The 16,983-nt window shown below is 42.6% G+C and overlaps 1 long non-coding RNA gene across 1 annotated transcript; it reads left to right on the top strand.

Annotated features, from left to right (window-relative positions):
* Positions 1–8,242: 8,242 nt before the first annotated feature.
* LOC148004135 (uncharacterized) lies at positions 8,243–9,750 on the top strand. The gene is made up of 4 exons (XR_015627661.1): positions 8,243–8,296; positions 8,389–8,481; positions 8,667–8,854; positions 8,933–9,750. It is a non-coding gene; the product is annotated as an uncharacterized LOC148004135 (long non-coding RNA).
* The last annotated feature ends 7,233 nt before the right edge of the window (positions 9,751–16,983 follow it).

Raw genomic sequence — 16,983 nt, 5'->3', positions numbered from 1 at the left:
TGAGGAGGGAGAACATTCTATTCTTGACTCTAACTTTATTGTCTCTTTCTGGCAAAACAACTAAAACCATCTCTTAAAAACGTTCTTCCTAAAACTATTTGAATCTCGTCAGGAATTCTATAAAATCATTAATTAATATAAACATCATTAATTCATGAAAGTTCATCTTTCTGTTGATCTGCAGGAAATCTGATCAGTAGGGTGGGGTAATGCCCAGGAATCATTAGGCTGTATAATAACGGTAGGAAAAGGCATATCCAGTTGCAAGAAGCAATCCTGAGATGAATCTCTTGGGACCTTGCTTCTTAGAGCTCGTCCACTGCAGATCATGCACTGGGCCATCACCAGGAAAATCATCTGCTGGCCTTCACCTCTCCTAGAGGGCTCCTGACAGAGGATATTGTTTTACTGATGAAAAGAAAAAAAAAATAAAACATACAAACTATTTTTGCAAGTTTATGTGTTTGGTGTTCCCGTGGGGGGGGGCACATAATGTATGTGCAAATGCATGTGTGGTATTCCCATGTGTGGGGAGGACATAATGTATGTGCAAATGCCTGTGGATGTGGGAGCTTGCTACAGGCGTCTCCCTTAGTCAGTTCCCGCTTTCTATGTTGAAGCACGGCCCCTTACTTGAACCCAGAGCTTGAGATTCATCTAGTCTAACTAGCTCCTTTCTCTTGTCTCCTGAGGCCTGGAACTACAGGAGGGCCTCCACACCCACTGAGTATTTACGTGGATACTGAGGATCTGAACTGAACTCCAGTCTACACAGCCTTGCGTGACAAATGCATTATTGAGTAAGCTACCTCCCCAACCCTTGGAGGGTTTGTCTTTTTTAAAATTTTGATAGAGTTTCCTGTAGCTCAGGTTTAGCCAAGTCCAGCCTCGAATGTCAAAATTTTCTGATTCTACTTAATAAAAATGATGATGATAATAACAATAACAATAATGACAATAAAATAATGATATCACCAATCATTGCATTAATAAAATATTCTATCGATGCTGTATCCATTAACACAATGCAAATGAATAAAAGTCAGTCTTAAGAAATTTCTTGATCACTTATTTAACCCATACGGTGTTGGAGTTTCCACATACAGAGGTGAGCTTGAGTGTAGCACATCTGTCCCCCGATGACAACCTGCCTGTCACAGAATTTACTCTGCGATGACTCAGTGCTTCTCGAACTGCTGGTCTCTGTTCTCGCTGATTGTAAATGTCTCATTCATGTAGACTTTAAGCCTCCACTGGGAACGGACCGATCCATCAGTCCCGAGTTACATTTGCGTCCTCTGGCACGGCAGCCTAGGGCTCGCCTGCATTATCTGGCCTTCACACTGCCAACCAACGCCTCGGTGATCCACTTTCCTGTGAAACTGTGGTCTTTTCCCTATGAAATGGCCTTGAACTTTGAATTAACACAATACAAAGAGAAATTCAGTTCGGCTAAAGAACTAAACACATGCACTATTTTGCATACAAACCAGTTGTTTCTATTATAAAACGTGTTACCTAAAAGCAGCTTCAAGTCAAAAAGTTCATCGATGGACATCTAGTTCCAACAGTGAGGGCTAGCTAGCACAGAATCCTCTCTTGCAAACCCTGGAGGGCGAGCTAAAACAGAACTACACGGGCTGCATTATATATATGCATGGTTGTATGGAGAAACGGGAAATGCCAGACGTCAACAATGGAAAAAAGATCTGGATGCCACGTGCCATGTGGTAAACTCACGAGCTTAACCTGCAGCAGCCTTGGTGAGCAGAGGCAACTACAGGCTTTGAAAGTAAAAATAAGGTTTTGAGGCATAAGTGTGGGCAAGAGTCATAGAAACGTGTGAGGGAGAGACTGGGAAATCTCTCTGGCCTGTCACATGCAAAGGCTTCAGTGAGACTTGCTCCGGTCTTGGGCTTTGGGAGGGGAACAATCTATTTCTCCAAGAAATAAAAACTCTACATTTTCCTCACGGCAGAGCTGATGTCTGAACTACCAACTTAAGAACAGATAGATTTGGTAATTTCTGCATGGCCCAGGAAGATCCATCCCAACCCAAACCTGACATAAAACAGCCCAACAGCACAGAGGATGCAAAAATCAAATACCAAGGGAGCTGCTAAGGAGGGCTCCCATATCTAAAGGTATGCGGAAAGAGAATGATTCCCACGGAGGCTGAGCGCAAACTGCAAAAATGACAAACGCAGCAGGAAGTAATCCACCAGGTGTAAGATAAGAGGTCCAACAGCAGGCAGGTTTATGTAGGCTCTCCCTCCAGAGACCTACAGATTATTGCCCCATAAAACAAGTGTGCTTAAAGGAGCTGGAGATAAGAAATCACAGGAAAATAAAAAAAACTACCCAAGGGTCACTTTCAGAGTTTTCTAAAGATAAAATTGAAAACTACAACTGACATTTTAAAACTTAACTCCTTAAATCCTGTATTCATGGCCTAAATTACACACATCAAGGAGGTATATTTAGAAGGTGAATTTCAAAGGGAAATTTAAGAAAGGGAACTATGACAGCTCATATTGAGGAACTGGCTATGGTAGCACACCTCTGAATGCTAGCACTTGGGTGGAGGAGGCAGAGGGATCAGGAATCTGAGGTCATCCTTAGCTACATAGTGAATTAAAGCAACATGTGTTACATGAGATCCTGTCTGAGACAGAGATAGAAATAGATATAGAGACACACACAGGAAAACGGCCACTGGTTATCTAATAAGAACTTTCAAAAGAAAGAAGGAAGGGTGAGAAAAGGAATATTTTAAAATATAATGTTTCAGAAAGAGTGGTTTAAATGAGAAACTCGCCCATGGTTGTGGATATGGAAGCACTTGACCCCGGTTAGTGTGCTGGTTGGATGGTTAAGGAGACACAGCCTTGCAGAAGGAAGTCCATAACCAAGGGCAGGCATGGAGAGCTCATAACTTTGCCCGACTTCCACTGTGTGCCTCTATTTTATACTTATGATTGAGATGGAATTATTAGCTTCCTGCTCCATCAAATTGCCTTCTGTACGCTGCCGTGCCTCCCCACCAAGATGGGCTCTAATTCCTCTGAAACCACAAGCTGAAATAAAGTCTTTCTTCCATAAGTAGATCTGGGCCATGCTGTTTTATCACAAAAATAGAAAATTTAATTAATACAAGAAAGTTTCTTTGGTACAAAACACATTTCTCTTCAGAGCAAAGAATTACAAAACATCTAAAACGTTTTAAAGAGATAATCACATTTTTTTAAAAAAGATATATTTATTTAATGTATGTGAGTACACTGTCACTATCTTCAGACACACCAGAAGAGAACATTGGATCCCATTATTATAGATAGATGGTTGTGAACCACCATGTGTTTGCTGGGAATCAAACTCAGGACCTCAGGAAGAACAGTCAGTGCTCTTAACCACTCCCTCTGGCTCCAATCACAGATTTAAAAAAAAAAACTAAAAGGATAAATTAGTTAAAACAGTAGTCCTCTCAATAAAAATCAATTTAGAGTCCATGGAACAAAAGTTTCAAAACTACCAATAAAACCAACCCCTAACAAAATAATCATTATTTAATTGGAACAAGGCCAAAGCTTGCTGGCAGAATGATGGAGGCCCAGCCCACTGCAGGCCACATCGTCCATAGGCAGGTGGTCCTGTGATGGATGAGAGACCTATCTTAGGAGGCACAGTGGTTTTGCACGCTTATTGCTTTTGCAGAGGACTCAGGCTTGGTTCTTAGCCTCCATACCACTCAGTCACAACTTCCTATAATTCCAGTTCCAGGGGTCCAATATGCTCTGGCTTTGCAGGAACCCACACACAGATGTATGTAAACTCATGCAGACACATCCACATCAAAAAAGAACACAGGACAAAAGCCAACAAACTCTGAGCCTGTAAGTAAGCAGCAAGCAGCATTTCTCCAAGGTTTTTGTCTTCAAGCTTCTGCCTTTTGTTTCTGCCCTGACTTCCCTCAGTGATCGACTGTAACCTGAAAGTGTAGGCCAGATAAATTCTTTCATCCCCCAAAGTTAATTCTGGTTAAACTATTTTATCCCAGCCACAGACGTGTCTAGAACAATGTTAATATTAATTCTGTGGGATTACCACTGAAGTGAAAATATGGAAGTTCAAAGTCCTATGCTCCAAAACTCCAGGCCACAAACTTGAAGAGTCTGTTCAATAACATCTGGCTTCTCCACTCGTGGCTGTATCAATTTGTTCCTAGCACCAAGTGTGCTGTCATCGTGGTTATAGGCCGTACCAGGCCAATAGGCCAACATATGTTCATTGACTCATCACCAAAGTCTTTCGCTTGAGGTAGGACTGGCATGTTGGAGATGTTCCCATGGTGTGCTTGGCACTGTTGTTAAAGGTAAACCTCCCTAAGAACCAACACACCCGTCTAGCGTGCTTTCTGGGCGCAGCATTTATATTGGCATGTAGGCCCGTGGAGAGCTGTTTCCAGATCCTTCCTGTTCAGTCATGTTTTGAAAGCCAGGGCTGGAGCAGTAGGGAAGGCATTGTATGCCAGAATGGCAGCATCAACGCTTTCAGACTTGAGCAAGTCTGGTTGACTGGCTCTCTTAGATTCCTTTGGAAAGTTTGAGAAGGGCCTCACTTGCTGGGTGTCTGCCACCCTGAAGCAGAAAACGATGTGAATTCAAACTTCAATGACATGTAACATTCCATATAACAATCTCCACTCCACTTCTTGCCTTCTGCTAATCCACTCTTGTTTTGCTATTGTGGGTGGGGAGCTGGCAGCTCAGTTTAACACGCAGTGAATAATGAAACGCACTTATGGAACTGGAAACACACTGCTGAGCTAAAGTCTTTGAAGGCAGGCAATCCCACTGATAGTACTTCTGTCTTTCTGTATAGCTGTTTTTTTTTTTTTTTTTAAGGCCTGTTTCTACTAGCACAAATCTCTGATAAAGAGCATTCAGTGAAAGCAGCATCAGATACTGAAGGAAAGGCTCACACACAAAGAGAAGTTCAGCAGTGGGCAGCATTGATAACAGCAACAACCTGTGTCCTAGATAATCAGAAACACTTGTGCCTCAGGTTCCCTTTCTGGTTGCCCCAGCCTCTGGCGGACTTCACCGGAAGTCTGCAATAGCATGATGACACACAGTTTTTCACACCAACTAGGTTATAGAAAAATGTTGGAGTACTTTTTTTCCCCTATGTTGTCAAAAAGCCTGGTTATCTTACTAAAACTTACAATGTTTCTAAAATGGCATAGCTTTTTAGAACTCAACATGACAGAAATCCACAAAGACTGCTGTGCAGCCTGATGCCCCCAGGAGCCACACGGAACGAGAGAACTGATTCCTGACCTCCATGAGTACATACACACACTCCCATGTAAGAACACACACACACACACAAACACACACACACACACACACACATACACACCACACACACACACACACACACACACACACACACGCACGCACGCACATGGTCATGCACACTAAACAAAAGTGTAATAAAATGAGCAGGGTGACGGTGCAAAGTAAGCATACAGTTGTGGAGGACTCGAACTTCTTCTGGAACCCGGGCAATCATCTCCAGGCAGGAGATCTGCAGGAAAGCAAGAGAAGCTGCCCTCCCCCCACCCCTGGGAGAAAGGAAAATGGCAGACGGTTGGAGCCCACCCAAACCTTACCCAGACCAGTCTAGGACAGTGGTTCTGAAAAGAGACACCTTAGATAACTGGCAGTGACTGGAGACCGTGTTTGCAGTCACAGATGAAGCTTGCAACTATCCTCTAAGGAGCAGAGGCTGGGATGCTGCTAAACATCCAAGATGCAGAGGACAGCCTTCAGGAGAGCATGTTTTTCAGCTCCAAGTCAACAAAGCGAGTTTAGGAGCTCTGTCACTAATCCACATCAGAGCCCAACAGTTGATAAGCACAGCTCAAGTTCTCCGGGCCAAATTGTTTTTGTGTGTGTGTGTGTGTGTGTGTGTGTGTGTGTGTGTGTGTGTGTGTGTGGTTGTTGTTGTTGTTTTTAATAAGGATTTATTTATTTCAATGGTATGAGTGTTTTGCCCATGTGTGTACCGTCTGTGCCTGAGTCAGATCTGAGTTTGATCCTGTAGTTGCACATGGGAAAGGGAGAGAACTGATTCTTTCCAGTTGTCCTCTGACCTCCATGAACATGTGTGTACCCCTCCCGTGAATGAGTCAGTTTATTAAAAATTTTAAAAGCTGTGCATTCACTTTTACTTTGGTTGAGACTTAATTGCACACATTTAATGAGGGACAGTGTGACTTTCGACAGATTAATGCATGTATGTAATGTATTTTTTTTTTTACTAGATTCACCTTCATTGTTCTCTCTGGCCCACCTCCATCTCATGCTGAATCCCTTCTTCTTTTCAGATACTCGCCTCCCACTCTCCTGTCTCTGTGTGTACCTGTGCCTCATTTAGTTCATTGTCTAATCCATGTTCTTACAAATGAGAAGGACCACCAAAGTTTCCAGGCTTAAGTCCATTCTTTAACAAGAAAGACAGAGATTTTTGATAATTATAGAGGAAAGAAATGCAGATTTGAGAGAGGCAAATAGAACAGAATTTGTGTTTTATATGTATTTTTACATGCATGTTTCTGCATATAAAATCCTAATTAAAAAAATTGAATGCTAACACACCTTAAAATTTTAGCACTTGAAAAACTGGAAGACTGCAAGTCCAAGGCCAGCTTGGGCTGTACAATAAGACTGTTTCAGAATAGCATTAATATTTTAAAGTGTGTCCAGGAAGCTGGAATTAGACAAAAACCAAGACAAAAACATTTGGCTGGATGTAGTGGCCCATGCCAGTAATCTCAACACTATGGAGTCTGAAGCTAGAGGACTGCCATGAATTGAAGTTAACCTGGTCGATATAGTAAGACTCTGTTCCAAAGTTTGAAAATGGACCATATCTAGTGGTGTATGACTGTAATTCCAGCCCTTGGAGGTGGAGTCAGGAAGATCAGGAGGTCCAGGGCATCCTTGGCTATATAAAAAAGTAAATATAAATACAACTTAAAAGCAAAGAAAAGGAACATTTATAAGACAAGTGAGTGAAAATTTGGAAAATAATGTGTAAGATAAATTCAACGAAGGGTTGAAAGATGAAATTATCCATAAACCAGAACAAAATGTCAAAAGGAATTTGGAAAACAGATAAATATGGACAAGAAATTACCCAAGGAACAACCTAAAATAAATTTAAGGACAATTATTTCCTGGCTAATGGAATCACCACAATGGATGAAAACAATTCATGGGAAGATGGGATTATTCTGCAAGGTCACAGTCTAATGGTAACGAGGAAAGAAGAGTGACACAGATAATTGTGTCAGTTACAAAGAATGGGAGCAAAGTGGAGGTGCGTCTCTCAAAGGCCTCTGGGAAGCCTGGGGAGCACCGTGTTCAAGTGTCCAAGGGAAGATGGTCTCCCAGCCAGAATTCCATTTCTCTTATACAATCTAACAAAATGTTAGAGGGAATGGAGTCATTTTAGACAAACAAAAACCTCTCAGATTCTCTTTCCAGAAGCCTCTGAAGATTCTGTTTCAAAAAAATAGAAATAAAGAAAAAAAAATCCAAAGCAAGCAGACAGTTAAACATTCTATACAGACACAAATGGTGTTAACATCGGATGTATCTTGAAGGATGTTGGAGTTCAAGGCCAGGCTAACCAATACAGTGAGCTCCTGAACAGCCAGAACTACAGAGAGAGACATTGTCTGAACCCTTACAGCGCCCCCGCCCCCAGTACAAAAAGTGTTGGGGATGTAGCTCAGTGCTAGAGTGCTTGCCTACTGTGCACAGCATGCACATGGCCTTTGGTCCACTCTTCAATTTCATAGTAAAAGCAAAGAGTAGACAAGTGCGTTTGTGCAATAAAGATGGCTGATCTTTTTTGTCTGGGACACTGTCTTCTCTCTTGAAAACTAGGAAAACCTATTCCTTTAGAGTCACACCTGCCAGGCCAGAAGCCACCAGGCCTGATGGTTCTCTCTTCTCCTGATGAGACCAACTCATGTTCAAGCCTGCGGAGAAGCCACATGGGATTGCCCGAGCCACATCATGCCATGAGGCCATCAGATACCTTAGAAACCTTGACTTAGATCCATGTACTTTACTATTAGCATGCTAGTTATACTTGGATTCTTGAGACTTGAACTCCTCCCACTTCACAACATAGCTCATAAAAACAGATACTGTGTAACTTTCCTCCTGACATATGATACTCTGTATCATAGCTCCATGCTGAAGTTCCCTTGACGACTATGGTATTGTGGGTTGAACTTTTTCACTCCAGTTTTTTTACTAAAGATTTATTTATTTATTTTATATATGTGAGTACACTGTCTGCCGTCTTCAGATACACCAGAAGAAGGCATCGAATTCCCATTAGAGATGGTTGTGAGCCACCATGTGGTTGCTGGGATTTGAACTCAGGACCTCTGGAAGAACGGTCAGTGCTCTTAACCGCTTAGCCATCTCTGCAGCCTTCACTTCAGCTTTTGTCGTAGCTGATATTGCTTTCTGTTTTGTTTTTCTTTTGTCCACTCTGCCTGCTCTTAGAGCCCCATCTGTGTTGGTTTATGGCTTGTTCTCCATTTAGTGGCAGATATCCCAGGAAGCTCTCCTTTCCCTCAGCTTTCCCACAGCACAATCATGACGACAACTTGGTTGGGTGTTTCCAATCCAATATTGAGACTGCACACCTGAGATTTTCGTATAACCACCATGGTTGTAAGCTGTGCTTGCTCAGGTGTCCAGAGAATTGGTTTATGTCTACTTTGATCCACACAAGTCATCAGGTTATAGTGCGCGGCAGCCTCTTTGTAAGTAAGCACTTTCTTCTGTCCTGCTTTCCTCCAACTGTGGTATGAAATGGTTAACAGCTCTGGTTCTGTTTCTAGGTTGTCAGGGGAGAAGTCATGTGAATGGAATGCTGGCCAGCAACATGCCCCAAAGAAAGCAGTCACTGGTGTGATTCCTGAACGTGTCTCTTAAAGCATACTATCTCATAATTCTCGTGTATATGCTATAAAGTTTACTGCTCAGATCATTGCCAAACACAGGGATGAGCTTGCTTGGTTCACCTTGAATAGTGGATAGACTTATTTTTTTACCTCCCTCCATCTCCATTATCCACCTGGACCAGGATTCTTGACTGTAAGAGCCCTGGTATATCTAATTACTGATGTGTCATTTCTAGGCATCATGGTGACCTATTCCACAGTATAGTTACCAGCCCCGGTAGCCACTGTAAATAAACCACACTGCTCATGTTCCACAAACAGAAGCAGTTACTGTAGTGTATGGTTTGATGCTGTCCCTGGCCAAGTATGAACTTTAGCAAGAGAACAAGCAGCAAACAAACTCCATGTTAGTGTGGTGCTCAACCCACACGCATGTTTTATGTTATACCTAGTGTAATACAATTTTTGTTGTTCTCAGTAAATAAATGTCTGACAATATCCAGTGTAATAGATTCTAAAACTTAAAGTGACAAACATTCAGAACTTTCTCCTATAATATGACTGAAAGAAAAGAACACTATATAAATTGTACATGAAAGGAAGTAGATTATGGCAATACTTAAATGTTCTTTATTCTTACTGATAGCTGAGGCTGTAATTGGTTCTAGTATAATCAATATTTTACTATGCCTGAATGGAGTTCTGTCTCCTTTTACAAATCTTCAACATGACACTGACCCAAACTTAACAACTCTGAGATTGGTTTATTGGCTTGTTTTGTTTGTACATTTTATGTCAGCTGCTTTACCACATTTCATGGGCTTTCCAGGCATGAGCTGCCTTTATGTTTGAAATACGTCACAGAGAATGAAGAGTGATCCTGCCTTTCACCCTGCTGCTGGGGTGTGGAAATGTCACTCGGGCAGACAAAACAGGAGGTGTTAGACTGCATTTATCCTGTGCCCATGGTTGGGTGATGGGCTTGAGAGAAGTGCTGATGTACCACATGGGGTGGGAAAATGCAGCCTAAGACGTGGGAGGCCAAAGCTGAGGTTCCTGACTCCCGGTGTCCAGTTGCAGCTGGAAACCACACAGAGGAGTTAGGAAGGGAGAGTTGGGGGTCCATGGGCCTGCAATGAGGAGCCCTGGGCTAGGAGCTCCCAAACTCCTGGACATCCAGACACCGCTGGGTCAAGGGGAGTTGGGAATGGAGTTGGGTCTGTAGGCTGAGGAGCCTTGTGCAAGGGGGAGGGGAGGGTTGGGGAACTCAGGCTTAGCTCTTCAGCAATTGTCCTTAGCACAGTGGTGATTGGGAGTGGAGAGGGCTTTCTGTGAGAGACTTAGACAGCATGGTTCTGTAGACGAAGGCTTTCTTTAAACTCTCCATGGTGGTTCTTGATGAGACAGTCCTTGGTTCCAAACTGTTTACTGATTGCTCATCGTGGAAAATGGGTGCATACTAACTCCCCAGGATGGACCAGAGATTAAATACCTTTTGCAAGAAGGAATGTCTGAGGATGGAAGCTTATTGGCTAAATCCTCAGGGCCTCTAGATACCTCATTAGCATGGAGAACACTGCTATGGGCTATGTGATCAATGTGTGGAGTATGATGTTTCCAGGCCAGGAAACTGATAGGGAGCAGGGAGGCACCTAGTATCTCAGATGGGTGCCTGTATGATGGGGTCTCTGAACCCACTTAACCTCACCAAGCTTCCTGACACAGTCCATGTCCCCACAATGAGGTATGCTGTATGTTGAGTAAATGAGCCTTGAGTAAATCCGGTAATAAAAGTGGGTTAAGGAAAGGAGTCTCCTTTTATCTCTTAATATTTACCTGGATTCAAGAAAGTATGGATGAGAGAAACACATAAAACTACAATAAAATTGTATCTGATTCTCAACAAAATAGCTCCCATCAAAGAATCAGAACTGAAAAACAGGAGAGAATATGGGGAGGAAAGGAACCCTTACACGTGCTTTTTGGGAATTTAAAGTATATTCGCTATTGAACGTGAGGCACTAAAAACAGAATGACCATACTGTCCATGTATATACCTTATTATGACTTGAGTCTAAAATGCACACCACAGACTCGTGTATTGCACACTTGCTCCTTGGCTCGTGGTGCGATTCGGGAAGCTGTAGAACATTTAGGAGGTTAAGCTTTCCTGGAAGAAGTAGGTTCAAACACAGCAATTGCTGCTCACTGGCTTGTCCCCCTTAGCATGGACAGCTTGTTTTCATATATCACCTAGGGTCACCTACCTGCCTGCGACTGATACCACCCGCAGTAAGTTGTGCCCTCCCATTTCAATCAAGAAAATGCCCTATGGATCTCCCAAATGATACTAGAGTGTGTCAAGTCGACATAAAAACTAACCAGCACGGTGACTTTGGGACTGAAGTCCATTTGATCAGAGACTTACCCAACTGTACTTTTAAAGAAGAGCGAGAACAAGAAACAGTTCAGAAGCCAACAGCAACAAGCTTGGTGGGCATTGCCAGAGGGGAACTAGATAGAGCCAAGATGAGGATGAGCACATCCGGAAAGCTTTTGTAATTGCAGGCTTTTCCCGCTGCGACTTGAGACTTCTTACATATGAATAAATGCCTAGGCCCATGGCTCTGGCTCACTCTGCTAGCTTATACTCAATTATCCCGTTTAAACTAGCCCGAGTCACGCTGGTTACCACATGGCTGCTTACCTCGCTTTCGGTCTCATTGGACTGTTTTCCCCAGAGTTTGGGGGTGATTCCCTCCCCCACCTGACTCTACCCCAGATTTCTAATCTCTCTGATGGAACTCCCACCTCCTAGTTCCTGCCTAAGCTAACAGTCTAACAGGCTTTTATTAAGCAGTGATGCTTTGCACAAGTTTTGGTAAGGATTTGGATTCTATTACAAGTGTATCAAGAAGATGTTTAAGCAGGAAAATGAACTCAATTTGTCTTCTAATACTATGGAACTAAGCATATATTGCAAGAGAAGTAAAGCACTATAATGGGATTTAGAATCACCTAGGAGACAGTGAGGGCATGCGCGCGCACACACACACACACACACACACACACACACACACACACACACACATACACACACACACTGCATATGGTCACAGTGTGTGTATCAAGAAAGGAAACTAAGGAAAAAGACTTCACCCTCAAAGTGGGTAGCATCTTCTACAAGAGTGGTCCATACATAAAGTGGTTTAAAAGAACACTGACTTGTGCTGGCTTGCCTTCAATGCCTTTTGTCTGAGCCATTGCACCTCTTGATGCTCCTGCCATCTCTACTAACATCAGACTCCAACTCCTCTGGGAGTGTCCAGGCTTTCAGCACCAGACAAGGGTTGAGAGAAGACTGGGCAGAGGCTGGGTTCTCAGCATCCCTAGTATGCAGACAGTATAAGCCAATCTAATGAAACCTCTGTTATCATACACAGACATTCTGGAGGGTCTGTTTTTCCACAGAATCCTGTCTTCAACACCCAAATAAACACTCATTTGGGAATTTTCATATACTTAATTACAAAGAGGAAAAAAAGGCCCCGATGTCCATCAGTTGAAGAAGAGAGCAACAAGAGGTGGCTAGTCAGTACAAGAGCATGTTGCTTGTCCACAAGAATGAACGGGTGATATCCAGGTGAATGGAGATCTTTATGAAAGAAACCAGCCATAGAGGGCCGTATAGTGCATTATTCTATTGACATGGAATATGAAGAACACGCAAATATTCCAAAATAGAAAGACGAATGCTTGTTTCAGGCCTAGGAAATATGATGATATGAGGAGGTACTGGCTGAAGGGTTTGAGGTTTTTTTCTAGAGCTGACGGAAATGTTCTAAGATTGATTGTAGCGGTGATTATCGAAATGTGAATTTCGGTAATCGTTCTGCAATAAAGGGGCTCAGAGAAATGGCATTAATAATCAAAGTCACCCAAAGTCATTAAAAAACATTCAAACTCATGAGTTGTGTGCTTTAAAATGAATAAATTGTATGACACTGAGTCACATCACAATAAAGCTATTCCACCCCTGCCCACCCAGGCACCCATAAATATTTCTGTGAGTGCTGCCCAATCTTCTTATCTTCTTTCTTGGCTTGACCAAGAGAAACTTAAAGGAGAAATCAAGATTCTAGTCAGCTTTAAATAGGGAGAAGAGAGCTCACATTTGTGTAATGGATGCATAAAAGTTTATTACAGTAATATAGGCAATGTTGGAATATAGTATATGATTATGTGCTACAGAATTTTCCAAGAGGCATTTCTGTTCTGTAATAAAGAGACTCAGAGAGATGGCATTAATGATCAAATAAATTTTAGAAATAGTTATATCATATTGCTTTTGGGAGATTTGATTTATTTTTATCAGCCTACTAAAATGTCCTGAGGAATCCTGCAGCTATTATAGTGCAGAATAAAAGTGTCTGGTCATCAGAGAATTCAGGTCTCCCTCAATTCAGCATTAAGGTGACAGGAAGACAAAGCCCAAAGGGTAGGGATGTTACAGTGAAGGCAGCCCCTGTCAGAAGGGCCATCTTAGCTGTTTCACTGTGAGGGGCAGACGGATCACCTGCACTGACACAGGGGCACAAAGCAGTGATGAAGGACATTCCCCATAGGACTTTGGCTCCTTTATGAAATCAGATGAAAATGTCTGAGACCCTTTTCAGCAGTGACCACGGCACCTGAGCTCTGGTCTTTGCCCAGGAGCAGGCCTTTGGGTCTAGATCTGATTGGTCACTGGGCTCTGAGAACCAAAGTGAGGAGGCATCTAAGAAACTTTGACTTGGATTGACTAGGCATTCATTCCGTTTGCTCTAGTGCCCCTTAGCGTGTTTCTTGGATCCTATGCTGATTCACTCAACATCTACTTAAGAAGCATAAAGAAGGGCTGGAGAGATGACTCAGTGGTTAAGAGCACTGACTGCTCTTTCAGAGGTCCTGAGTTCAATTCCCAGCAACCACATGGTGGCTCATAACCATCTGTAATGGGATCTGATGTCCTCTTCTGATGTGTCTGAAGATAGCGACCGTGTACTTACATAAAATAAATCAATAAATCAATAAATCAATAAATCAATCAATCTTTGGGGGAAAAAAGCATCAATAAGCACTCAGTGTGTTTCATCTGCTCCATAGGCCCTGGCATATAGCAGCAAAGAGTAAACCAGCAATGGATTCCTTCTCCCAGGAAGCCAATAGAACTTTGAGGAAATTTATAGGTATGTTATATTCTAGGGACAAAGCAATTAAAATATGTCAGAAGAATATGTAAAGTCAGGATGACAGTGGGAGGGTCAAAAGCCTTTGTGAAAGGTGATTATGGGGAAAATATTTGAACCATACCAGCTTCAGAAGGAGCAGCAAATGCAAACAGCTGACTGCATGCGTGCTCAGGGCAAGTTCAAGAATGGGCATAGATGGTGGTGTGGCTGGGCAGAGACTGGGAGTGAGGGGGACTGGAAAATGAGGTCAGGGAGATGGCATGCTGTCAGAACACAGTTAAGAGTGGCGCTCTTGAGTATTTCGAGAGCCTGTCAAAAAATTCCAACAAGAGTGTTGTGACCTAAGTTTCTTCAAAACATAGAACTGTTCTTGGAATGTGTTTCTACACTCCTTCCTCCTGGGTATAGCAGATAGGAGTGAGTTTACTTTAGCTGCTGTTGCTTATATACCCATATGGAAAAATGTGTTTTTTGCCACGTGCTGCTTGACCTTGTGGTTGTACACCTAACTCGGGCGACTCCTCTTTTTTTTTTTTTTGTTTGTTTGTTTGTTTCTGGAGCTGGGGATAGAACCCAGGGCCTTGCGCTTCCTAGGCATGCACTCTACCACTGAGCTAAATCTCCAACCAGGCACGGGCGACTACTCTTAACCCTAAGAGTATAGACTCTTACACTCTGAATAAGGTTGGCTATTGCTTGAGACTTTCATCACCTTATTTTTAGAGCCTGCTTCCCAGGGGCACACTGTCTTTAGAGGGGTAAAAGTGTGCCAGCAGACTGTGTGAGGCTTTACAGGTCCTCAGTGTAAGAAAGCAAAGGTAGACAGACTCTAGCAGCTGGTGCACAGCAGGCTTCCACCTCCCAGGTACTGACTGAAGCCCTACGGCCACATTGTGGACAGGGCTCCACACCTGGGAAGCTGGTTAATCTCAAAGGCCATTTATTCCATGCATACCCTGCTCCCCACCCTCTTCCCTGCCTAGAAAGAGCCCAGGGGAAAGGGGTGTTGGATCAGGGAGTCTACCCTGGCTCTGACTCTTGCGGTAAACCTCCTTCCCATCCTCAAAAGGTGTAAGTACAGACCCCATTCCTGCCACGTCGACTCTCTTCAGAGAACTGACATGCACCACCTATTCCTGGTGGTGGGGCCTCCGCTTTCCTTGGGAGCCCTGCTACACTGTTTCAGCTTTACCTCTCAGTCCACAGCATTAACAACTCTTCTAATAAACTCAGTCCCGGAGAATCAGTGTCAGCATTCACTTGGACCCTCTCCCACCCCACTCAAAAGTCAACAGTAAGGACTTTCCCTTTTATGCTGTGTAGAACCATGAGCCTGAGAGAATTCTGAGTAGAGGAGTGAACTAATATAGCTTGGACTTTAACCAGATCACTTTAACTCCTGAGTGGACAATAGGCTGGAGAACAAGGACAGATATTAAGGAAAAGTAAGAGAGAAGAGGTCCAGGGCTGGTGGTAAGATAGGTAGTAAAAAGTGACTGTGTTAGCAATCAGGCATTCCCTCCGGCCTGCCCTCAGGGACTTACAGGCAGTTTTATGCTGTCTCCGGGTGCCAGTTCATGCAGCTGTCTCCCATGCATAGATGATGGATGGATAGATAGGATATATACATATATATCATATATACAGTCATTGTATATAGATCACATATATAGATCTCTATATATTTATATATCTATATCAATCTATAAATATGTTGCATATATTTGTTCAAAATCACCCCTGGTTATGTGCAGATCCCTTAAAACTCTTTCAGATGACTATTACAAGACTTTCCATTAAGGATGTTTAATTGTTCAGGCAAATGACTTACTGAGCATGCTCATAAAGATCTCACCGTGTGGATGACAAAGTTACAGTGTGGTAGGATTATATAATTCCTAATTCACTCTGCATATGCAAATGGTTTTAATACACCTGCCTCTTCCTTTTGTAGGAGAGGGGAATGGCAGGGTTATAACAGCCCATCAGGGTAACTTGTGCTTTAATTGTATTAGTCTCCTATAAAAAGAAAAAGCAAAGGGACAAATCTACTAAAAACAGGAAAGTTTGAGATAGAGGAAAGTGCATAATTGCCAGGCTGTGGGGAGGCGGCTAAAGCAGATGGTGTTGGGTGCACTAATTTAGGTCTGTCCTAGGATATAATTATGTTCAGTCCAGCTTAGCAACCCATGTCAAGTTAAACTAAGAGGAGGGACTCTTTGGCATTTTAAATATAATTTTAAGATTTAGGGTCTTATCATCTACATTAAGTAATAAGATGAAATACTTCATGATTTGAGGTTTAATTTCACTGTGGGATTTTGATAGAGGATAGAGTTCATGCATTCAAACTCTACTTAAAAAATTGACATTTTGTTATTTGAAACAATGTCACTAGACTTACTATAATAGTCATTGTAGTGATTTAAGTAGAGACAGAGTGTCCCATTTTTGCCCAGGGCAGACCTAATTTATATTTTAAGAAAGTTATTAATTCTTTCTTTGTTCAAAGTGTGTCAGTTTGCCTGTCAGATGCCTACTTCAGAATCCTGTTGATAGTGGATTAATTATGGGGGCTGGAGGGAAGGCTCAGTGGTTACAAGCAGGTCCCAAGGATTGAACTCAGACTTGGTCTGCTCAGTGGGCATCTTCACCCACTGAACTATTTATTCAGCTGGTCCCGAACCAACTGGTGCTAAGGGTAAATGGTCTTACATGAGAAGAGTATTTTGTGTTGTTTGTTGGTTTTCTGTGCAG

The sequence above is a fragment of the Rattus norvegicus genome, chromosome 8, assembly GCF_021556685.1.
Source record: "Rattus norvegicus strain SHRSP/BbbUtx chromosome 8, alternate assembly SHRSP_T2T, whole genome shotgun sequence".
Classification (NCBI taxonomy): domain Eukaryota; kingdom Metazoa; phylum Chordata; class Mammalia; order Rodentia; family Muridae; genus Rattus; species Rattus norvegicus.
The sequence above is the reverse complement of the archived record's forward strand: the minus strand, read 5'-3'. Positions and strand labels throughout refer to the sequence as shown.